Source organism: Silurus aristotelis (assembly GCF_946808225.1).
Source record: "Silurus aristotelis genome assembly, chromosome: 14".
Taxonomy (NCBI): Eukaryota; Metazoa; Chordata; class Actinopteri; order Siluriformes; family Siluridae; genus Silurus; species Silurus aristotelis.
In genome coordinates this window covers 23,703,774-23,729,347 of record NC_139587.1, presented here as the reverse complement: position 1 = coordinate 23,729,347, position 25,574 = coordinate 23,703,774, and the positions used below count along the sequence as shown (strand labels likewise).

The window sequence follows — 25,574 nt, the reverse complement described above, 5'->3', positions numbered from 1 at the left end:
GAATCCAAAAGCACACAATTTAGCCAGAATTTATGGTTTGTGTTAAGAGTTAATAAGGGCCGCATGAGTAATTACACTAATAACATTTTTTATATACATTCTGTAATTTAATAGACAGTCCACAGTGTGAGGGCATTAACTGGATCCATGGTTCAGACGTTGCATCAAGTCCATCACACGGAACACATTGACAAGCTCATTTACAACTATGGCTCATTTGGCAATTAATCAACCCACTGGTGTGTTTTTTCATTCATCAATATGAAGAAATGGGGGGAAAAAAAAGTCATTTAGTTAATTTCGTTTCTGAATAGCATATGTGGAAGTCACATGACGAAAGAACGAACGACATGTGTGTACATAACCTGCAGAGATTTTGCGATGCTTTGCTTATGTGCGTCCAGTAGAAAACAAATGGTTCATGATGTCACCTGGTCAACCAAGAAGCTTCCCTTAACTGGATATAACAACATCCCACAGATAAACATCTAAAAAATGGTGGATCTTCATTTGCCCAATTCCCACCCACTAGCTTGCTGCATAAGGACTGCTACCATAAAGTGAAGGCTGTGAAGACCATGATGTTTTCAAGCTGCTGCTCATGCGGTGTCACAGGATGGCTGAACAAGTACTAACTTGCTCATACATGAGCTCACGGATGCCTGCGAACTGACTGACCAGGGGAGGAGAGTATTAACATGTCTTCCACCTAGAAATCAGGGTCCAATATGCTCTCTTGACTACGGCATCTACACATAGGAGCCTGGACTTTTCATTTCTAGCCGAGTTGCTCGTTCGAGGATCGTTTTTACTACTTTAACAGGACGCCACTGAGCCTCGCAGTCAATAACACATCCAATAACATCATCCAACCTTTTCTCAGCCTGCACAGGAAATCAAATCCAAAAGGCACAAAATCGACATCTGGGGTTTTTTTTGGGGGGAAGAAAAAAGAACAATTTACAATAAAGCCCCTGTTTTAAAAACTAATCGGAGTTGCACTTAATTGGCGAGTTTTCAGACTTTCAATATGCCACGTTTACTGCTAAACTAGGTTAACGTGCCTGTAACGTCTCATCTCACTGACAGGTGCCCGAGTGACATATTTGAGTAGATTAAGTGTGTCAAATGTACAACAGGTGTTCAAATATGTCAACTGTACATCAGACCTCTCAACACCCCGGCGGTCGGGAAGTCAGGAGCGGCTGCATGCCGTATTTGTGTCTCCGTCGTTATGTGGTTGCTGAAGCAATTTAATTTGGTCGTATATTTCTATAAGGTTCAATTTGCTGAGAGTTTCTCTTCACAACATTTACATGTGCATAGCAGCATTCCAAAAAAACGACTCCTTTTATTCTTTCGCAGAATTTTAGGCGGAAATAAGAAGTCTTGCACACTGCGGCCCCGGCACGCTCCGTCCTCAAACCCTCATGCTGGGAAAGCTTTTAGCTTACTGACACAAATAAAAGCTTTTTAATTCAACCTCAGTGCTTCGCTCACTACTGCGAGCGCTCAAGGAACGCTGCTTATTCATATTATATAAGGCGAGAGAGCACAAAATAAATCTCATTTCGATTGAGAACGTGGAAGGTTCAGATAGAGATGTGGTGAGGACAGCTTGCATGTTCGACGCTATGGTTAAACATCTTGCACTGGAATTGTACAGAATGAATGCATATTAGGTAATGAACACATCTAAGGTTATGCCATGCATTATAAGGCTTTATGTATTCTATTTACCAGGTTGCAACTCGCAAACATCCTGAACCATCTAGAGACGTACCAGTGCCAATTGGATCCCACTGCATGTGTGGAGTTTGACATTGGACCTCCTGAAGTGTTTAAAGGCTCTGGCATGGAGAAGCTGATGCTGGAGCTGTGATGATCACAAATGTTGAGCTCAGTAGCTCCTACTTTTATACCAAAGACTGTAGAAAGAACATTTACTTATAATCTTATACTCCAGTAATCATGTTAGTTCTCACTCTCCAGTGTTCTGTATTGTTGAAAGATTTATGATCAAACTCTTGATGTAACCCAAATGAGGATGGGTTCCCCTTTTGAGTCTGGTTCCTCTAAAGGTTTCTTTCTCATAACATCTAAGGTAGTTTTTCCTTGTCACAGTCGCCACGGCTGCTCATCAGGGATAAATACACACCATTCACCTTGACTGTTGATATCTGTAAAGCTGCTTTGAGACAATGTCTGTTGTGAAAAGCGCTATAGAAATAAACTTGACTTGACTTGACTTACAAGGTTAAATCTGGCTCTGTTTACATTTACATTTGCGGCATTTGGCAGACACCCTTATCCAGAGCCACTTACAACTGAGCAGGGGATGGTTTTAGGGCTTTTGCTCAAGGGCCCAGCAGTGGCAGCTTGGTGGTGGTGGGATTTTGAACCTGTGACCTTCCGATCCAAGGTCAAATGCCTTAACCACTGAGCTCCCACCTCCCCATACTGAGCTCCCACCTCCCCATGTAAGTGGGTGCGGAAGTAAGATCATGTGGATTGTCCCTATGCCTTTGTACACCAATACGTATTTTATCCTTCTTTTTTTTTATTGAGATTTTTTAAATCGAGCCTGTTAGCGTGCTGCGTTTCTCTTTTTAGAGCATTTGTCTTTTACAATAACTTATGTATTCAAACGTGATTTACTGCTGTTTCAATACGTTCGAATGCTAGTTTTTAAGGTTTGAATATTTAATTTATGCATATAATCATTTCATTATTATACAACATTTAATTCATTATATATTCCAGATGCTTATATCTTTTTTTTTTTTTTTTACGGAAAGAAACAACCTAGCATGAGTGAATTTGTTCAAAAGAGAAATCCCCCATGCGCTTCCAAACAAGCAGCTACTATGAGCTTTACAATAATAGTTCATCTCAATAAGTGGCTTTTGCTTTTTTTTTTTTTTTAAGTACACTTATATACATAAATACCCCGAATTAAGGTTTTCTATAGCTATAATAAGCAAAACATCTAATCTCTTCACAGCCCTAGATCTCTCTTTCAGACATTGCAAGCAACCTTACAGTAGCCATTAACAATAAACTGTCCTTCACTTCTAACCTTACAATTCTAATACGCTCATGTCAACAACTTCTTTACAACATCAGGAGAATTTGTGCACTTCTGTCCACATACGATATTCGAGTGTTTGTTCAGTCCTTCGTTTTCTCAAAACTGCAACTCGGTCCTGGCAGATCTGCCTCTGAAAGTCTTTTGACCTCTGCACCTGATCCAGATTGCAGCTGCATGACTTGTTTTGCAACCTTCCCAAGTTCTGTCACATCACCCCACTCCTTCCAAAATGAGGATGGGTTCCCCTTTTGAGTCTGGTTCCTCTCAAGGTTTCTTTCTCATAACATCTAAGGGAGTTTTTCCTTGCCACAGTCGCCACGGCTGCTCATCAGGGATAAATACACACCATTCACCTTAACTGTTGATTTCTGTAAAGCTGCTTTGAGACAATGTCTGTTGTGAAAAGCGCTATGGAAATAAACTTGACTTCTAATGGCTTCCTGTAGCTGCACGCATCAGATTTAAAACACTGATGCTCGCCTACAAAGCCAAAAACTGACCAGCACCCCTCCAGCTCACAGCTCTTATCTCAATCCGCACGACGTTTTCAACTCATGACCTTCGGATCAGAAGTCCAACATCTTATACACTACCCGATACCACTTCCCATTTTTAACCCAAATCTTGACTAAATAAAGCGTTACGTGTACGTGTATATTGCGTTTACCAAATTATTCATCAAAATATTCTTTTCATCCGAATATTAAAACCAAGTCTATCCCTTTTTATTTATTTATTTATTTTTTTTTTTTTAAAGTCCTTTAGGTCAGGAACACATTTAAAAGGAGGCAAATTTTTTTTGATGGTCACAGAAAGAATTCCATATAAATCCTAAAAACATGCTCACACTCGCTCATGAGATCTAAAAAGAATCTCTGACGGTATACGAATACATGAGGCTTTTAACTGAGGAATGAAAAAGATTCAATGGACTTGCAGAAAATTATCAACAGCGCGGTGTTGTGATGTGACCAACACGGTTTCTGTTACAACCCCAAAGTTGATTGTTTTCCACTAACAGCATGTCCCAAAGTTTTACCAGTCTGTTGTGTCTCAAAATAAAAAAAAAGTCCTGAAGTTTTTCGCTTACAAATAAAGAAAGAGCAGCACGGCAACAATTATGGATTAAAAAGAAAATTACTATACAATATATAGTCATTTTGTGTTAATTATTAGATACAATTTGTTTTCAAAGCAGGAAACAGGTTTAAAAGTGAAGAATTTAATTACAATTTATCTTCAACAAAAAAATCGAACAAAATCGTGCCTCGTTTAAAAAAAAAGAAAAAAAAAAAGTATTGGGACGCCTGACTTTTTCAGCCATATCGAATTCTCCATTAAACTGTTACCACAAAGGTGGAAATCTTGGAAGCAGTCGAATTACATTTTCTCTTCACTTGAACTAGGAAACCCAAACCTGTTCCAGCATGACAATACGCTTTCGCACAAAGCCACGAAGATTTGCTTTACATGGGTTTGAATGGAAGACCTTGAGTGGCCTGCTGTAGAGCTGAGCATCAACTCGACTGAACACCTTTGGGCCTCGCTCAGGCCTTCCCACCTCACATTACATCAGTACCTAACTTTACTAAAGCCCTTGTGGCTGAATGAGCACAAATCTCCATAAGCACACTCCAAAGTCTAGTGGAGCATCTTCCCAGAAGAGTGGAGGTTCTTATAAGAGCAAACAGGAACTAAATGTCGAATAGGATGTTCAAAAAGCACATATATTGGACTTGAAACCTGTAACTTTCTGAAGTGCTGATTTTACAAAAAAAAAAAAAAAAAAAAAAAACACTGACCATTCGGAATCCTGAATTTAATTTAACAGTGCTTTGGAATAAATGATTTTAAAATAAAGACAAATAAAGTTAAACAGAATTATAGTTGTGTTAAATGTGTGTTCCAGTTTGCCCGATCATTAAGCATTTTAGACTTTATTACTTTAACATTGCATCACAATTTGAATAACTATAACCCATTTAAACCAGTAGAACGACTTCTCTTACAATGTTGCTAATCCTTTGAGACTGTTGTATATTAACGATATAGTTGTAATAATAAAATAAAAAAACTCCTCTCCGAGAGGAATTAATGCGCTTAACCTGAATCTTATGCAGATTGACCTACAAGATTAGCTCCGCCCGCTTTATTAATCAATACATATCATCATTGATATCATTGTGACATCTAAAAAGTCTACAACCTGCATATTTATTAATCTATTTATTTATTTATTTATTTAAGAATACTCTATCGATCTCACAGAGATCTTGGCATATATCCCACCTTATAGGAAGCTGGGGTCAGAGCTCAGGGTCAGCCATGATACAACTTTCCTTATAGAACAGAGGGTTAAGGGCCTTGCTAAGGGGGCCCCAAAAGTGGCATCTTGACGATACTGGGGCTTGAACCACCAACCTTCCGAGCCTTAACCACTGAGCAACCACTTCCCCCGTCTTAGTGCTATGTGTTTTCTAGGACTGAATAAAGTGTGGAAAAACCAACACACACACACACACACACACACACACACACTAGCATGGCATCAGCGACAGAGCTGGAGGGGAAGTGTTTTAAAGAGTCATTCACACACGTAATCTAAACTGTGCCAGCCTTCACTGCACTCCTCTGCACCACCCACCCACCCACACACACACACACACACACACACACAGCGCTAGGTCACCCACAGACAAACATCCAGGCATGCCTAATGGCTCTCGCATTGCCCACTGACCCGCTATGGGACACACTGACCCTCTGACACGCACACACACACACACACACACACACACACAACTCAGCAAACCACAACGCTATTATGATCGGTGCATGTTAATATCATTACAATAAAAAATTATGAACAAAACCGTTATGACCGACATTTCAATTTTCTCTTTCGCTCAGGACGACTCGAAGCCAAGGTACACGACACATCGGGGACCGTTTTAGAAGCGAGAATGAGAAAAGTGGAAAGACAGCGGCAGGAAAAAAGAAAGGGAAGGCTCAACCCTCAAAGCGTGAATTAACCAGACACCAAAGCGCACAACGATAATCTCGCGCGATATGCCTCTAAATACAACACAATATTAAAGCAATAATAATAATCTAATATTGAACTAATTTACGCTCCGTATGGAAGTATGCGGTTTATTATCGTCACTTGGCCCAATGTAATGAGAGCCGTCTATAAAGGCTCGTTATTTAATTTGAAGCATCCCACATGTCCTCCTTTAGCAAAATGACAGTAGTGTTGTTCTCTCTCTCTCTCTCTCTCGCTCACAAACTCACATACACTACACACACACACTTTTCACTCAGCATGACTAAGCAGTTTTGAGGGAATGCATTAATCTCATTGGTCTCAGCCTAAAAACCATATGGGAATGTGAACAATGGATTTGGAGTACTCGGTGTGTGTGTGTGTGTGTGTGTGTGTGTGTGTGTGTGTGTGTGTGTGTGTGTGTGTGTGTGTGTGTGTGTGAGTGATGGCTTTAAGCTTTTATAATAAACAAATATCCCCATAACGATAGGTCTGACCTTGAGGAAACCCTTCTACTGGTCCTCTTTTGTTTACCCAAGCAAATGTTATGCAAATTCTAGTGAAGATAAAGTTACAACGCACCATGATTTCGAATAGACTACAAACTATTACTTCTCACTTATAAAGCACTAAATGGTTTGGCTCCTATGTATCTATCCAGTCTTTTAACACGCTACAATCCGCCACGCTCCCTGAGATCTCAAAACTCTGGGCTTCTAGTAGTTCCTAGAATAGCAAAGTCCACTAAAGGTGGTAGAGCATTTTCACATTTAGCTCCTAAACTCTGGAATAGTCTTCCTGACAGTGTTCGGGGTTCAGATACACTCTCCCAGTTTAAGTGTAGATTAAAAACATATCTTTTTAGCAAAGCCTACACATAACACACATCACATATCATAACCTTGTGCTCCAGAACATCTGATCACATGCACATTATCAACTTGTGCTGTTAATATCATGAACAGCAGCTACGCTAATTCCTCTCCACTGCTTCTCTTTCTCTCCCCATCCCGAGACACCCTGAGGTTTGGCCAGCTCCAGTCACCTCCCACCTCGTGATGATTACGGACCTTTGAAGAAGTAGATGCCGAACTCGCAAACATCCCGAACCATCTAGAGACGTACCAGTGCCATTTGGATCCTGCTACATGTGTGGAGTTTTGACATTGGACCTCCTGGAGTGTTTAAAGGCTCTGGCATGGAGAAGCTGATGCTGGATCTGTGATGATCACAAATGCTGAGCTCATAAAACTAGGAGCTACTAACCATATAGACTGTATAAGACTGCAGAAAGAACATCACTTATAATCTTATACTCCAGTAATCATGTTAGTTCTCACTCTCCAGTGTTCTGTATTGTTGAAAGATTTCTGATCAAACTCTTGATGTCACCCAAATGAGGATAGGTTCCTCTTTTGAGTCTGGTTCCTCTCAAGGTTTCTTCCTCATAACATCTAAGGGAGTTTTTCCTTGCCACAGTCACCACGGCTGCTCATCAGGGATAAATACACACGGTTCACCTTGACTGTTGATTTGTGTAAAGCTGCTTTGAGACAATGTCTGTTGTGAAAAGCGCTATACAAATAAACTTGACTTGACTTGATTTCAAATGTAGATACTACTACAAAGACACTACTAGACAGTGGCATTGAGTAAAAGACAGGAGGTGGAGCTGGAGGTGTTGAATTTTTCATTGGGAGTGATGAGGATGGACAGGATTAGAAATGAGTTTATTAGAGGGACAGCGCATGCAGGACGTTTTGGAGGCAAAGTGAGGGAAGAGAGATGGTTTGGACACGTGGGGGAGGGACATGGGGTAAATCAGTAGAAGAATGCTGAGGATAAGGCCACCAGTAAGGAGGAAAAGAGGAAGACCAAGGAGGAGGTTTATGGATGTGGTGAGGGAAGACATGTAGGTAGTTGGTCTGAAAGAGGCAGATGTAGAGGACAAAGTAGTATGGAGACAGATGATCCGCTGTGGCGACCCCTAATGGGAGAAGCCGAAAGAAGAAATAGAATAAACTTCACTATATAAAGTATATGTAAAAAAGCTTTTTAAACATCCAATTCCAAAATAGTCCCTATTTTGCTTTTATAATAACCTTCTGGGAAGTTGTTCCATTAAATTTTGGAGTGTGGCATTGAAGATTTGTGCTCATCCAGCCACAAGGGCGTTAGTCAGTTAGTCAGGTACTGATGTAGGTGGGGGGAGGAGGTATGAGGTGCAGTCAGTGTTCCAAATCATCCCAAAGGTGTTCACTAGGGTTGAGATCAGATCTCTACAGCAGGCCACTTAAGATCTTCTACTCCAACCCATGTACACCATACCTTCATGGAGCTGGATTTGTGCACAGAAACATTGTTTTGCTGAAAACAGGTCTCCTAGTTTAAGTGAAGGAAAAACTACATGGCCCTGTGTGAAAACGTCTTTGCCCCCCTGTTAAAACTGTCGGAGTGAATAGTATCTGTAGCTGCTTCATATGTATCTTTAATGTATCGTATCATTGACTATGCAACGAAATGTGAATTGCGTCCACATCCATTTTAAACAGAAATCTAATTTTTACTAATGATTTTAATATTTTTGAATAAATTACTCAAATTATTATCCTGATTAATATCAGGGGATAAAATATGCATGTGTGTTTTAGCAAAAGCAATGATACAGACACCAAATTAAACCAAATTTTGTCAAACAGGAAATGTTTTGTGCTCAATTTCTCCATCCTACTCCATGCCCTTGAGCCACACATGGGACAGTCTTTATTCATTCATTTAATTTTCTTTCTAGGTGAGAGAACGAGGCACGATCGATATTATTATTACATCACTGTCTGTAAAGCACCAGAAGCAGAGACGGCCTTTGGGAGAAGCGATTAATACAGTTGTTACAGACGTATGCAGTGTTAAGTTTGCTAAAAAGCCTTGAGAATGGGATAAAATCTCCATGCAGCCCTCCTTCACCCCCCCAAACCTCCGGCCTGCTTCTTAGACACACACACACACACACACACACACACACACACACACACACACACACACACACACACACACACACACACACACACACACACACACACGCACACACACGCACACACACTCCCGTCTCCTGCTCCTCCCCAACCAGTGACCCACTTTCGCCCCGGCTGCTATTTTCAGCGGCTCTTTAAGGACGCAACAAAAGACAGAAAGTGTATTAATACTATGAGAGAAAAGCATGAGAAAACATTAACAAAAAAACCCAGATAATTCATGAAACAGACATTCAGGCACTTGAAGGATAACATTTCTGAAGTGAAACAAATATTTGTTGAAGGTTACATAAACCCAATTCACTTCAAGGGGTAATGGACGTAAGAACCATTTTGCTTCCAGTAAAGATTAATTTTACGATTAAAAAGGTCGTTAAAGCAGAAGTTAAAGTTAAAGCAGAATTTTTTTATTTATTTATTTATATAATAACATAACAGGGTTACGGTCTTTTTCTTTTTTTTTTGGAAAGTGTTACCTTCTAATTATTGAAAGTAATGCAACTGATTTCAGTGGAGTCTATAAACAATTACAGATCTGGCATTTAGCAATTCGTCTCAAGTGGACGTGACAACACAAAAACTCATGCCAAGGCGAAAACAAATAAGACAAATAAGAGATGCATCCTTGTCCTGAATAATTGGATGTTGGTGGAATCAAACTTGCAGTGAACGTTGCTTTTTTTAACTGGTTGCTGTAAAAAGGAAAAAGAAAAGTGCATTAAGTGAAAAACAGAATGACATACTGACTACTTGACAGTAGAGAAGTTGATAGAGAAAGTTGTGGGACATAATAAATAAGAGACAATTTCTGAGGTTAATGATCAACACTAGAAGAAACAAAAGTAATCAAAATCCCTGAGAAGACAAAAAAAAATTATCATTCTGTGGCTTGAAAGTTGCGCAATTGAAGGGCAGATTGAGACAAAGACCTGTGTAAAAAGTCTTCACCCACTTTAGTTTTTTTTTTTACAAGTTAGTCTACTAATTCAACAAGCTGCAAATACGACTACAAGATCCCCTCAGAAATCCTGTCAGAGCAGTGACCTAGCTAACATAACCCAATGATAGCAGTAGAGTCCTTAAAATATGGAAAGTTGCACATTTCGCTCCTAAAAATGCCCTTGTTAATAGGAGAAATAAATTTTATTACCTAAATAAAGTTCTTTCTATGAGGCACAGCACTTATACATCCACATACTCAGATAAAGCTAACTTATCTAAACCAGCTAATGCAAATATTACTTATAAATCCTCTGAATGCATGAGCAGTGAAACTTCGCATTTATTAACATAAATATTTCAAATAGAATAGCTAAAAAAATAATCCTGTCAGGTTATCTTAGATTAGCCAGAAAGTAGTGTTAGCAGTAAAGCTTAGCAGTAAATGTAATCAAAGTAAACGTGTCCTCAGAAATCCTGTCAGGTTAGCACGATAGATGTTTGTTATCTGTCTCAAACAAGAGTAAAACAACAAAGAAAGAAACACAATGCAAGAGAACACACACTAACATTTGTGAAAATAATCTGAGATAAAATATTCACGTTCTCTGGTGAAGTAAGCGGAAGATTTGAGTCGGGTTTTCACGCTCTCATAAATTATTATTATTTTTTTAAGTCTGTCCCGATTGGAAAACAAATAAAACAATGTTAGTCTTCTAAGCTTTCTCATTTCAGACAAGTTAAAACGGAGAGTTCCTCGTGCCCTTCTCAGCGAAGACAATCTCATGATTCCGAAGCGTGTGACGCAGAGCACTGAGCAGGAAGGCCTTAACGCAACACGCACGTGTTAATCAGCTAATTAGACATACACTCATTAGTAAATGACCTCGAATGACCATCTTACGCTGCCCCTACGCACACGTGTGATCCCTACTGACCGGACCCGGTCAGCTGGATAAGAGTGCAGGATCATATTCTCTTTGAAAATATCAGTATTAATATTTAATCATGTACACAGTACAGCGTGTAGACACTTAGACTCTGTGAAAGACGATTCTTGTTAGCACAAGGCAGATGGATTGTGGGTTTGGAGTGTGAGCTTTGTTTTGATCTTGCCGTGGTGAAATGTTCACTAGGATTACGGAGGGGTGGGGGGGCAGAAAATGTCCAATGCTAAGAGCTGCAAAGAGTGAAATACAGCTGCAGGTAGTGAAGGGGGCCAAGCACCATCTATGAGTTATAATGTTTATACCACAGGGGCGAATATACCTTCCTTTGCAAGAGCTTAACCATGAACACACTAACAAATCATACAAGTTTTAAACAAACCTATGCCTAGTTATATAGCCTTATGAACAAAATTAAAACATACAATTAGATAAATGGACGCTTTCATTCATGTTATATAAAATAAAGTTTCTAACATTATTTAGCCATTATTTTTATGATACACTCCAAGTAGTTTTTCTCTTAAAAAAGTTCAGGCCTCTAAAAGTCACTACAATGATATATATTATTGATGTGTATCCCTATAACTGAGGCGTGTTTCGCATCTCGTTGCACAGCCAAAGATATGATATATTAAAGATACATATGAAGCAGCTACCGATTTGATGCAATTAACCCGTTACGACACTGTTGAATCAAATCTAAAATCGGATCGCACTAAGGGATTAAACCCGATACGATGCAATGGAAAAATTACAGTGCTATGCAATTCAATATGGTACAAATTGTTCACTTTAATTTCTTTGCTTCAGTTCTGACTTCTAATGCATGTTTCCTGTTATGTCTCAAGGAAGACGCAGCTCTACCTCTGCCATGTTAATCTGTATTCTATGTGACTCTCAGGAGACGCCTCGGTCCCCGTAGTGTTGTGACGCGCCACGTTCACGTAGCAGCAGTGGTGCTGAGAGAACGCGCTTGAGAAACAGTTTAACGAGAAGAAATAAATATACATATCAAATATTGGTTACAAATTATTGGTAACTTTCTAAATAATAAAAAGCATAGCGCATCTACTAAATAATTATATATAAATTAATCGTTTTTTACTAATGCAAATATGCTAAAAACGATGCACTGTGTTACAAATGCCAACTTTGATTAAACTTTTTAAAATCGATCGTTAACCATTACGCCGATGCGCTGATGCACATCTTACCATCCCATAAACTCCATGTTGTGGCTAATCGAATAACTTCAATAGACTGCACTGCCAAATTTAAACAAGGAGTGTCTTGTCTGAGCACTAGCCCAGCTACAAAAACTAAAATTTTTTAAATAAAAACATGAAGCGAGCCAGCGCTCAGGAAAGCATTGGGTTTTTGTACATCTTTCATTAGCTAATGGATAAATGTAAAAAAAAAACAAAAAAACAGTAATTTAAAGTAAACCAAAGATATTTTGACACAGAACAGTGACTAACTTGATTTGTTTCTTCAGCCCTTTCCTCTAGAAAGCTCAAATCACTAGGAACAATGTTTGGTAGTTACAAAAGAAAAGGCGATTCTCCTCTCTTTTTTCCAGAGAATGGTAGCTAACTGGTAGCTATGTGGATGTGATGGAAGGTTGTGAGTTCAACTCCCTGCACCACAAAGATGCCACTGCTGAGCCCTTTAACCCCGCTTGTATAAACAGGAGATAACTAAGTTGCTCAGGATAAGTATATCTGCCAATTTCCACAAACGTAAATGATACTCCCAGCTTTGCTATTTGTATCAGTTTATCAGATTTCCAGGAATCCAAGCTCAGAATTTGTGGAGCTGGCAACCACAATTAACAAGCAACATATTCAATAATACCATCATCAATTATTTACTCATGCTAGTGATGCGGAGCAATGATGTGAAGGTCTCACACAATGTCTTCTCTGAAAAGGAAAACAAACTCAAATAAAAACCTTATTTACACTAAATAGAGAGGGGAATAATAATTTGATCCCGTGCTGATTTTGTGGGTTTACCCCCTTACAAAGAAATGAGTAGTCTAGAATTTTTAGGGTTGGTTTATTTTAACAGAGAGAGACAGAATATAAAAATAAAATCCATTAAAAAAAAAAAGAAAAAAGAAAGAAAGGTTATAAATTAATTTGTATTTGATCAAATGAAATAAGTATTTGTTCCCATACCAAATTAGTAAGACTCCTACACACCCAAATTTTCCTTTAAAAAAGTTCTCCTAATATAATTTTTGTGTGTATAAAATACACCAGTCATAGAATCAACCTCTCCCATTTAAACCTTGTCACCACCACAGGAAAGACTGAAGAGCCGTCAAAGGACGTCAGGGACAAGATTGTAGACCTCTACAAAGCTGGAATGAGCGAAAAGACCATCAGATTGTTGCCTTGGCTGTATGTTTTTGGTCATGTGAAGAGCCATCCATGACCCATCTTCACTGTTCTGGCTGAGGCCAGAAGGTTCTCCTATATTCTACAGTGCATTGCCCCTTAATGTGATGAAGTCAGTCTATGCCCTTGCAGAGAAACAAAACCAAAAGCAGAACGTTTCCTCCTCCATGTTTGATAGCGATTCTGGCGCTCTTGGGGTCATATTCAGCATTTCTCTGCATCACATTCTTCCAAGCCTTCTCTAAATCATTCAGGTGTTCATCATTCACTTTAGACGGGTATGTTCATGTGCATTCTTCAGCAGAAGAACCTCGGCATGTTAACAATGGTTTTTTTAGTGACTGTGGTCCCAGCTTCCTTGAGATCATTAACAAACTCCTCCCAAGTAATTCTGGGCTGATTCCTCATCTTTCCCAGATTCATCCTTACCCCATGATGTGAGATTATGCATAGAGCACCAGAGCGAGTGCGATTGATTTATCTTGTACTTCCATTTTTCAATTAATAAGCTTCTTCCTGATGGTCTTGTAGCCCATTCCAGCCTTATGCAGGTCTACAATCTTGTCCCTGATGTCCTTTGACGGCTCTTTGGTCTTGCACATGGTGGTGGCGAGGTTTGAATGGAAGATGGTTGATTCTGTGAAGGGTGCCTTTTATACACATAAGTTGATATTAGGAGTTCTTTCTTAAAAGGAAAGAACCAATTTGGGTCTGTGGGAGTCAGAAATTCTGCTGGTTGGTAGGGGATCAATTAATTATTTCACTCAATCGAATACAAATTAATGTATATATAATAATTAAAAAAAATTCTGGATTTTTTATATATTCTTTCTTTATCTATTAAAATAAACCTACCATAGATATTCAACCTGTTCGTTTCTTTGAAAAGGGGTAAATTTACAAAATCAGCAGGGGTCAAATCTTGATTTTTTCCCCCACTGTACAAAAAAAAATTTGCCAGGTAGGAGATTTGAGATCATACAAACCATTATTTTCTGGTATTGAATAAATGGTAAAAAAAACTAATGTTATAAACTTGTAGACACCTAGTAATGGGCATTAAGTTGGGAGGAACTTAAACTTCTCTTAACTAGTAGCTTCCTAAGTTACTGTCAACAATCTTCTTTTTGGAAAAAATTGAAATCCTAGTAGTTCAAAATGTTATTAATATAGAAGTGGGATTTATTTTAGGATTGAATGCACATACTGACAGTAAATCCATATTGAAAACGGTAATACAAACCTTTCTGTGTTGCTAATTTGAAGCAGAGCTTATGGGGGAAACTCTGGACCATAATAAGCTCAATGGAGGTCACACAGTAGACACAAAGTTTAAAAGGATTTGGGAAAGAGAGAGTGTGTGTGTGTGTGTGTGTGTGTGTGTCCGACCTTAATCCCTGTGACTCACTTTAGGTGTTGTAAAGGAACAGCTGTAGATCAGTGGGACACTGCACTGAACACTGCCGCGGTAATGAACGATGACTAAGCACAATTCGACTCTGACACCCAAAACATTGAGTAAAAGTATCAATGAATGATTCACTGAATGTAGGGTTGAAGAAAAACAGTTTGCTATGCCGTTCTAACAAACAAAAAACCTATTGAGGGTCAGCATTCCTGCTTAACAACCACGACATTAATATGATGGATTCATAAACCCCTGTTTTAAAGACTAGCGCCTCTAACAGCATTACATACGTTATTACTACTCCCCAATCAAAAGTTCAGAACACATCAACTACAACAAAACAGAACTCTGCATAATAAAACATCTCCAAGTTTTTCAAGGAATATCTATTGAGAACATTTGGTTGACCAGACCACCAACGAAAGGTGGTCAAGTGTGGATTAAAGCTTCTACATCTGCTTTCTAATAATCTGTCATGAAATCTCATAAATTCCCAGCTTTGTTCATCTAAACACAGCATGCCTTCAGGTAACTGTCAGAGAAAGGTATAGAGAAATTCTCCTTTCACAATCCAAACCATTTGTAAGACTGCAGCTTCTTCAGCAGCTTTAGATTCAGTATCGTATCTGTAAATTTTCATCCAAATGCTTCACAAAGTGGAAGAAATTTCCAGGTCCAACTGTTGAAAAACATGAAAAACATGCAAATGTGTTTCGTATACGTTTTGCTTCAGATGAGCAAAGCCTGACAATGCTAATATGACTAACAAATGAAGGAGGGGGGGGGGGGGGGGGGGGCAATCAAAATGAGGTATTTTTTAAAAACTAAACCACAGCATTGCAGTCGTAATGGCTGGATGTTTATTTTATGAAAAAAGTTTCCAGTGCTTTCTCAAAGTCAGAAGTTATTTCTCAGACAGTCTTTAGGACTATTGAGAACATCAATTTTGCACCAATTGCTGTGACTTTGTAACAGTGAAGGTTTTTCTTTAACATGACAAGCTGCATCTTACACTTGATTTCTCGAACAATCACAGAAACGTATTTACAAAAACACTTCCTTTAGATAACCTTCACTTGATTTAAAGTTGACAGTTTCAAGTGACGTAAATCTGAAACAAAAAATGAAACAAAACCATTGCCAATGGAATCACAGTCCCACCTATTCATCACACCCACCCACACGAAGAGGCAGAAAGACAGACAGACACAAGCCAATCAGGTGTTAATGAGTAAACTTTCATCTACACAGACAGAAAACTACAGCTACTTTTTCCTCCCCTCACATCACCTTCAGCTTGTTGACCTTTAATCTTATCTCCAAGGCTCGGGTCAATTTCATTAAGTTTGTTGCAATTTCAATTCAGCAGAGATCCTCCCCGTATCTGACGTTCACTTTTAAACAATTTCCTGAAGCGGTCCAGCTTACCGCTCTCACCCGCCTCACTGAATTTGTGTCACGTCCTTAAAAAGTTGCCAATAACAACAAAGAGCGACGCTGAAAAAGTTCGTCGGAGCTCTGTGTTGTCTCCAAAAAAACAAAAAACAAAAAAAAAAACGATCATTACTTGGCCCTAGGTATGTGCTGATAATCGTTTACATTACAGTATCATGATATTCAGCTAACTTTATTTTAAGAGGAAGCTCCTGAAGATGACGTCGAGGGGTTTCAATGATGGAAAATTACTATACAATTAATTCATCTCAATTTCATTTTGGGGTGCAGTTCCAAGTTTAAGTTTCTTAATTAAATATCACGCTGCATTCGAAGTAAAATTACAACTTGCATTTTTCTGTCTACAACCTGTTAACAAAAACAAAACCCCAAATCCCAGATTCAAATGTAAACTCAGAGTAGTCTTTTCTTTACCTTTAAATTAGTTTATACGAGTATTAGCTTTGGCTCGAATAATATACAGACTTGGTACTTAAATCTATAACACAGACCACTAATAACTGCTTTGAGAAGGGTTCCATTAGAGGTAGCACTATTGTCCGCTGACTGGCGTGTTGCTACAACAGCAGCTGGAATTGTAATCCAAAACGTTGCCTACATTTTATAGGCAATTGTATACACTGTAGTAGCTTTATACATGTTATGACTAAATAGACTTAAAAACCATTCCTCAAACCGTTCTTTTCCCTTCACTTTACCCATTAAACATGCCCTGATGGTAAATTACATTTTACAACCAGTAGTTTAACATCTTCCTTTAACAGTTACACTTATTTAAGCAACTGAAGTTTAGGGTTAAGGGCCTTGCTCAAGGGCCCAAAAGCACTAGCTTGGTGGTGTTGGGATTTAACCTCAAAACCTTTTTGATCAGAAGACCAACATCTCAACCATTGAGCTACCCCTTCCCTATATTCCCAATGCTGTGGTGCACGACATTCACAACCTTTCCACTCACATTTGTCCAAACAACAAATTACAACATTAAAAAAACAACAGAAATTTTCCAACTTCCATGAAACACTTCTCTGATCATCAAAATCAGGGGAACATCTTTTCCAACCAGTAGAAAAGCCTCCTTTTAAAAGTCTTTTAATAGGACAAGCTCTTGAGAGACCGGCCGTTTAGCATTTGTAGGCATCTGAATAGATACAAAGACGCAGCTCATACACACTCACATGACTAAAACGAGAAAGAAACCTACAGCTCGACTGTACTGGATTTAGTCGAAGTTGAAACCGGCATGGCTTCGTTGTGCCGTCATTAGAGCGAGCGCATTGATCCGTCTCTCTCCCCGGAGCGGTTTGAGAAGATCCGTGCTCCATAAACAAACGAAATGGCCAATTGTGCACAAGAGGATCAGCAGACGTGATCAATAGTGAACAAGTGCGAGTGTGTAAAAACCGCAGTGGATTCTTTACTCCTGCTGCGTGCGTAGGGATCAATAGTCGGTAACCTGATTCGAGATTCAAGCCGGTTGTTTGGCTTCTCGCTGTAGTGTCAACGATGAGATGTTTCAGGATGGAGCTTCACTGCCTCGCTTTGGAGGCATTCCACATTTACACACCATATAAACCAGAGTCCAATAAACACTTGATTAATCAGACGCATTAACTGACTACTCATAACAAAACGCGGTGTCTGCTGTAATGGCTGAACAGGGAACATAAAAAAGGTTTTAATTGAGTTAGATTAAGAGATTAAAGCATGTATGGCTCTTCAGCAAATTGTTACCACAAAGTTGGAGTCTCAAAATTGTATAGGATGTCTTTATTTATTCATTTTTTAAAAAGGTAGAATGAAATGTTTCCCTTTACTTAAACTACAAGACTTAACCCTGTTCCAGCATCACAATGCTACTGTGCACAAAGCCAGGCTCTTCAACATATGGCTTACAGGAGTTGGAGTGGAAAGTCTTAAGTGGCCTGCTATAGAGCTCTGACCTCGACCCTGGTGAACACCTTTGGGGTGAATTGGAAAGCTGACTGCACCCCAGGCCTCCTCAAATCACCTACTTGACTTTAATAACACCCTGTGCGGCTGGATCAATTTCCACAAATCTCCACGAGCACGCTCCAAAATCTATTGGAACATCTACCCAGAAGAGCGAAGGTTATTATAAGAGCAAACGGAGACTAAATATGGAATGGGGTGTTCAAAAATCACATACTAATCTAATGGTTAGGTGTCTACAGATATTTTCATTGTACAAAAAAATTTAATCCAGCATCTGTGTTCAATTGAACTAGTTAGCTAAAGTTTTGTGCTACTTAACAATTGGTCCATTTTAGATACAGCATTCAGTGATTGTGGCTTAGTATATATTCTCCCTCTCATTATGTCTCCATGAGATATTTGATAGGAATATGTAAATTTGAGCCGCGTTCAATTCGAACCTGGACTTTTGAGTTTATAAAAGAACAACTTCAAGGAGGGAAAATTGCATTAATGCTCCGTTTATACACTTATCCCAGCGTTTAACTAATGCCTGGAAAGGTTCGGCGTAGAAAAATGTTGTCAGTACGCCTGAACTGTCAAAAACTGACAGCCGTTTGACCGTTTCCACAGAAAGATTAATCTCTTGTGCAATTTCACCACAGGATATGCATTGATTATCCAGGATCAGGTGTTCTACACACTGAATGTTCACAGGTATGACTGCTGTGGGCTGAGAACCATCACGACCGGGATTGTCATCTTCAAAACGTTTACACCAATCAAACGTCTTACCGTGGCTGAGCGTCTAATCACCGCACTGTGCTTAAAGTCTTCTGTAGATATCTGCGGGTTTTACGCTTTCGTTTGCAAGAAACCTCACCACCACACGCTGTTCCATGCACGCACTAGCACTTTGTCTGCCATCTTGATTACTGGTCTTGATTACGGACATGTGCACCGCCTTTTAGTAATAGGACACACTAGCCGCATACTACAGCGTGTAGAACCGCCACGCGAGCTTCAATTTTTATACCTGTAAAATTGACCAGTTAACTGGAACACCCCTTGTATATTTAATATCTGTAATCATTAATAAACGTTTATTTTTTTTTTCTTCCAAACGGATTTAGCACTTGAAAGTAAACAAGTATTGATCCACCTTCTTTCTATATTCATTCCGCAAACACTTTCATTGAGTTTTTCTCTTTTCCTTTTTTTTTTCGTCCCATAGTGAACCTATGCACCTTCTTGCACACAACACCCTCGGTTGTTTGTGAATACTGTATTAGGATGCAGAAGGAACATTTCCAGACTGTTTATCGAATTCAGTTGTTCTGATGAGAACTTGGATGAGCTGATTTTCTGAGATTTGATTTGTCATGGGGAACCCACTGACCCAGTGCTGCAAAAACACAGGAAAATGAAATGACGAGCGGATCTTGTGATTTCTCACTGACGGGCCGTGCACCGTAAAAGGAAGGAGGCCGAGTTCCTGAAACATGTTATTATGAAAGACATGCACGATTGAAAAACAGCCAGGGAATATACACTTCAAATCAGGAGCTTCCGGTGCTGGGAATCAGATTTTATGATGAGGCATTTTTATATTCAATGAACGTTCAAAAGTATTGAAACAGCAAAGTCGATTATTTTGGATTAAAATAATCCTCATTAAAGAAATAGGAGGTGACGACATGGCTATAGCTTGGGCTTGCATGGCTGCTTTAGGAGTAAACCTACTACGGTTTACTGATGATGTCACTCATGATGGTGGCATCAAAATTCATTTAGACGTCTAAGAAAGATTTTGTACGCTAGTTTACCTCAAATCCATCCATCCAATCTCATTGGATCCGATGGAAACGCAAGCAAGGAAAGTAAACAGGTTTTAGACTGGACATGCAAATCATCAGACCTTAATAAAAAAATATTTTAAGCATTTTGGGGCCCAATGATTGGGTATTACTTACTTTAAGATAAGGATGTCCATCTCCATAATTAAGTTGATTCGCATCTCGATGCATGGCCAACGATACGATACATTAAAAATGACATATGAAGCAGCTACTGATGCGATTCACGAATAATCGATTTCGATTTGATTCAACACAATACAATTCAGTGCAATACCATGCAATGGAAAAAGAAATGATCCATTGCAAGTCAATATGGAACAGATAGTGTGCTTATATTTCTTTGGTTTAGACAGATAGTAAATTATCAATTTACTTAAGCGCTGAGGTGGTGCTGAGGGAATGCACTCGAACAGAAATCAATCCAAATATATAAAATGTCACAAATTATTGGTCACTTTAAAAATAATAAAAGTATAGAGCATCTACTCTGATTTGTGATAGAAGAGTATCTGTGAGAGTGAAAGGGAAAGTTTATAGGACTGTGGTGAGACCTGAGATGTTGTAGGGTTTAGAGACAGTGGCATTGAGTAAAAGACAGGAGGTGGAGCTGGAGGTAGCAGAGCTGAAGATTTTGAGGTTTTCGTTGGGAGTGATGACGATGGACAGGATTAGAAATGAGTTTATGAGAGGGACAGCGCATGTAGGACGTTTTTGAGACAAGGTGAGGGAGGTGAGATTGAGATGGTTTGGACATGTGCAGAGGAGGGACATGGGGTATATCGGTAGAAGAATGCTGAGGATGGAGCCACCAGGAAGGAGGAAAAGAGGAAGACCAAGGGGGAGGTTTATGGATGTGGTGAGGGAAGACATGCAGGTAGTTGGATTGAAAGAGGCAGATGTAGAGGACAAAGGGGTATGGAGACGGATGATCCGCTGTGGCGACCCCTAATGGGAGAAGCCAAAAGGAGAAGAAGAAGATGGAGCATCTACTCATAAAAAAAAAAAACACATGTAACGCGCATGATCTTCTTCGCTAACTTCACTGTTCTGGTTGCGTCGCACGTGTACGTGGGTTCTTGGCTGTGTTCTGCCGTCCGGTTTATCACTACTTCCTTTAGCACAACGACAAGGAGCTCGGGAGATCACAACACTGTTTCACACATCGGGAGGTGAAACTCGTATACCAGCCACAGCGGATCAAATGGTGCGTCTCTCGCTACACTCTCGCTACTCTCGCACAAACTGGTTTTTCCCCCGCGAATTCCCATCACTGTTCTCACGCTTTAATCCCCGGATTTTATTTAAAAGTTATTTAACGTGTACATCATTATAATCTTACATTTTACGATTTCACAAAATATGATACTTTTGCTCACCGACGCCAGGGGGTTCTGCCACCAGAAAACATGTTTTTGCAACCGCTTTGTTTCATGCATTTCGAAGTAAATATCAAGAAATGAAAGCTGACGTTCTAATCCATCAGCTCTTCAGAAGACAGAACTGGTCCTGTTGTTCCAATACTTATGAAGGGGACTTTATAATTGATAGACACGGAATAAACGGAGATCACGACATGGTTAAAAAGAAAGAGTGATATTTCGAGCTGTTCGTGATGTCTGCGAGCGTGTCGTGTTCAGATTGGATTCGGAATAGACGGCGTGCGAAGTGCGTGATTTTTGTGAGTGACGCTGTTGCATTCTGGATCGCTCCCTTTCAGCCAATCGCGTTCTTTTCACGAGACCCGGCCCCATTTCAAAGCTGGAACAGCTAAATCGGCCCAAACATGGATCTTCCCATGACATCACAGCACCTCTCGCTCTCTCAGTCTCTCTCTTTTTCACTCTCTCTCACTGCTGCATGCTTTACCTTCAGCTGGAAAAGAACAGCTGTTTCCATGGCAACAGCTGAATGAGAGCGCGATGTAATGACATGGAGAGGAAAAGCAGGGTATGTGTGTGAAGGGAAAGGGCTGTAACACAATGACAGTGGCACACGGCTTCATTGTTTCTCCTCGGTACGAGGACGCCGCCGTTGTCGTGATTGCCGTCTTCGTCGCTCTGCTTTCAGACAGAAGCATAAACGGAGCTGTAACTATGCAGTCACAAAGGATTGTGGGAAATGTGGAGATAGTAGGGCATGAAAGAACGAGTCTTGTTATACGTGTGTGTGTGTGTGTGTGTGTGTGTGTGTGTGTGTGTGTGTGTGTGTCTTGATGCGTTATCTTTAGTCTCCATGAGCTCTATGGCAACAGTTGTCATGGCCTCTCGCTCAGAGCTCTGCTCGCCTAATTGGTCACTCGTTTGCGGTAACGGCGGGAAATCTGGCGGCCTTCGCGCTCTCTCTCTCTTACACACACACACACACACACACACGAAGTTGTGCAGTCTCTCTCTTGCATCCTCATGTTAGACTGCCTGTCTCCCAGTCACCTCAGAGTGACTCTTCCCCTCTGTTTCATTCCATCTGTCTCTCACCTTCATCTCCAACAGTCTCTTTCACTTTCGTCTGTCCCACACTTTCTTTCTTTTCATCTCTCACACTCACCTTCTCTTTTTTTCTTCTACTGTCTCACCGCCCCTCTTTGTTTCTTTTCATCTCTCAAACGCTTCTCCAACTGCCCATCTCTATAAATTTTCACATTCGGTCCCTCAGTTGTATTTTAATTGTTATATTTGCTTTTGATCTCCAACAGTCTCACTTTCATCTCTACTGCACTCCCTTTCTTTTTGCCTTTTACGCCTTAAAGGTCTTTCGTTTGTCTCTCACATCCATGTCCAACAATCTGTCTCAATATCATATCTATCGCTTTCCCTTTCTTCTCGCTACTCATCTCCAACTGTCCAGCTTGCCTTCTTCTCACAGCCCGTCACCTTTATCTCAACTGTCTCTCTTCCTTTAATTTTTGTCTCTTAAATTTTATCTTATTTCTCAGCCCCATTTCCAGTTGTCTCTCGTCCTTTCATCAGTCACTTCTAGTTTCCCAACAGTCTTCTTCACATTCATCGTTTGTCCTTTGTCGCTCACCTTCATCTCAACAGTATGTCTCATTTTAACCTCTAGTTTCCCTTTTTGTCTCACAGTCATCTCCATTGGTCTTTTAGCCAAAAGTCCTTACTTTCATCTCTTATCCTGATTGTTTTTTCTTATCTCTCACTCACACCTCCGTCTCTAATCCTCCTTTTTTCTTCTCGTCTCTCGCACTGTTCTCCAACACTCTCTTCCACTTCTCTCTGTCTAAAACCATTCATCCCTTTTCCTCCCCACAATGGACACTCCCATCCACCATCTGTTTATCATCCGTTTTGTTTCTTATCCATCTTTTATTTCTTCCTCAATGTCCTGACACTCTCTTTTCCACATCTCAGGCTGTCCATCACCACCCCCGACGACCCACCCCAGACCCTTTCCTCCTTTCTTTTCCTCACCTATTTATCAGCCTTATCCTCTTTTATTTCTCTGCATGTCCATCTTGCGCTTTCCTCATCTAGGACCAATCTTCTCATTCGCTCTTCCTTACCTGGCTGTCTGCTTTTGCTCTTCTCACGCATATTTTTAATGCTCAGTCTCAATTCTCAGAATTCCCTCCCTTTTCCATTTTCTACACACATTTTCTAGTGTCTCCCTCTTATCCCAGATGATTTTCCCACTTCCTGTCTCTGAGGTTGAAACACTGACTGTCTTTTGTCCTCCTTTGTTTCTGTTTCCACTCTTTGCTCATCTATGCCTGTTTCAATCTCTCTTCCTTTTTCCACTCCTCCTTTCCCCTTCAGGCTGACTCCCATGCATTTTATTCTATCTCTCTCTCCCTAATGCTCCCGCTTTCTCAGATTAGCTCATTGTTTCTATATGTCCATCGTTCATCCTGCTTTCCTTTTTTGTCCAATTCTCTCTGTTACCTGTAAGAATATCATCCCAGTTTTCCTCTCTCACCTTACACATTATAGCCATCCTGGTCTCTCATCTGTCCCTCCCAATTCTCAACAATCCTATGATTGTCTTCTGTTTTCCCTGTCCAATGTCTCACTCTTTCCTTAGATTCTCTCCCAACTTTATTCAGAATTATTTCAAACTGAATGTCTCTCAGCTTTTGTCTCTGCTCTTCACAACACTCCCCCTCCTGATGCTTGTTCGCCTGTGTCCCTCCTGCCACATCCTTTTCCCAGTGTCTCCTTCTCCTGTTGTACTTTTCCCCGTATATGTCATGTTTGTTTTCGCACAATCTATTTTTGTCCTATTTGTTCTTCTCTATCGCGCTCATCCTCTTTTTTATATCTTTTGCTGCTGCTCATTCCCCAAATCTTTTCCTTCCTGATTTGCCTTCTTCTGCTTTTCTGTTCTCCTCCCCTTTGTTTTTCTTGATTCTCCATCTTATTGTCTCTCACTCTCTCTTTCTCTCTATAAATGCTAGTTAAGGGTTGAGTAGCTCGAAAAAAAAATGACATGCCAAGCGACAAGGTTGTCACAGCAACATCCGACTATATCTGTCAATGGTCTGCCTTGTGTGTGTGTTTGCATTTGTTGAATGTGTGTGTGCCGCTTTGCATAAACGTTTTTCATACAGTGCTAAAGGGAAAAAAGAAAGACAAAGAGAGAAAGAAATGCTGAGTGACATATACTACTGAAATGTGCCCCCACAGATCAGAGCAGATGTTTCATATTATTTAGCAAAATAATTATATATTTGTTTATATGAATTTTCAGATAAATGTACAGACACCGATTGCCATATGACCGCTTACTAATAATCCCTATTGTATTGCCTTGGCTGAGCTTCGGAGCAGTTGTTCAAGAGCGCCAGTGTGCCACTTAAAAGGGGGACGTGAATCCCACAAAAATATCACGAGCTTCCTTTTCAACACGGATGACTAAATCTAATCACAAGGAAAGCGCACAGGTCTCTTGATATCACTTGAGAAACTCTGTGTTACACAACCCTCCACACAGCCAGCATAAATTGTTCCTCTACTTGTGTCAGGTTTGGCTCTTGGCTCAGGCCAAAACAGATAAAAAAATTTAAAAAAGGAAGGAAAAAAAAAAAAAAAGAGAGAGAGAGAGAACAATGCTGCGATGCGTTATCTACCGCATTGAGATAACTCGTTGGCTGCGACCTTGCATTCTTCTGACTGAGACGCACTGATCTACAGAGGTGAATCTGGACCACCGGAGATCACTTCGGATCCTTCTTGCTTTGTGGTACAGCTGAGGCACGACAATAAAGTGCGTAACTCTCTTAAAAATACATCCTCAGAAAAAAACACTAGAAACCAGACCCTTTTCTGTTCCGTCTCCAGGAAGTTACAGCTCTACCTCTGCCATGTTAATCTGTATTCTATGTGACTCTCAGGACACTCCGTAGTGTGGGAAACAGCTTATTGTGAAGAAATCAATCTACATATAAATTATTGGTCACAAATTATTGGTCACTTTCTGAATAATAAAACTATTGCACATCTAATAATA

The 25,574-nt window shown here is 39.9% G+C and overlaps 1 protein-coding gene and 1 long non-coding RNA gene across 2 annotated transcripts in view; one reads left to right on the top strand and one right to left on the bottom strand.

Annotated features, from left to right (window-relative positions):
- Positions 1 to 25,574, bottom strand: part of znrf1 (zinc and ring finger 1) — a 50,781-nt gene that overhangs the window by 11,816 nt on the left and 13,391 nt on the right. The window lies entirely within an intron of this gene.
- LOC310737026 lies at positions 18,887 to 23,734 on the top strand. The gene is made up of 2 exons (XR_014536731.1): positions 18,887 to 20,002; positions 21,080 to 23,734. It is a non-coding gene; the product is annotated as an uncharacterized lncRNA (long non-coding RNA).